At 37.8% G+C, this 259-nt stretch overlaps 1 long non-coding RNA gene across 1 annotated transcript; it reads left to right on the forward strand.

Annotated features, from left to right (window-relative positions):
* Window positions 1-259, forward strand: LOC106322421. The gene is made up of 2 exons (XR_001266414.1): window positions 1-67; window positions 160-259. It is a non-coding gene; the product is annotated as an uncharacterized LOC106322421 (long non-coding RNA).

Below are 259 nucleotides of genomic sequence, written 5' to 3' on the forward strand. Positions count from 1 at the left end.
ATCAAACTAACGGATGATATCACACCACGTGTCGTGCCTTATCCCTTGAAAATGCTCAAAACTCATGGTATATATATATGTTTCCTGGTTATCTCATACTTCTTGATTCCTCTTTGTCTAGAAAACGTTTTCAATCTTTATGTGGTTGGCATGGAACAGGAAGAACTTACTTTACATGGCTTGGACCTATACCAACCATCACCATAATGGACCCTGAGCAAATCAAGGAAGTGTTCAACAAAGTTTATGATTTCCAGAA

The sequence above is a fragment of the Brassica oleracea genome, unplaced genomic scaffold (assembly GCF_000695525.1).
Source record: "Brassica oleracea var. oleracea cultivar TO1000 unplaced genomic scaffold, BOL UnpScaffold26396, whole genome shotgun sequence".
NCBI classification, from domain to species: Eukaryota; Viridiplantae; Streptophyta; class Magnoliopsida; order Brassicales; family Brassicaceae; genus Brassica; species Brassica oleracea.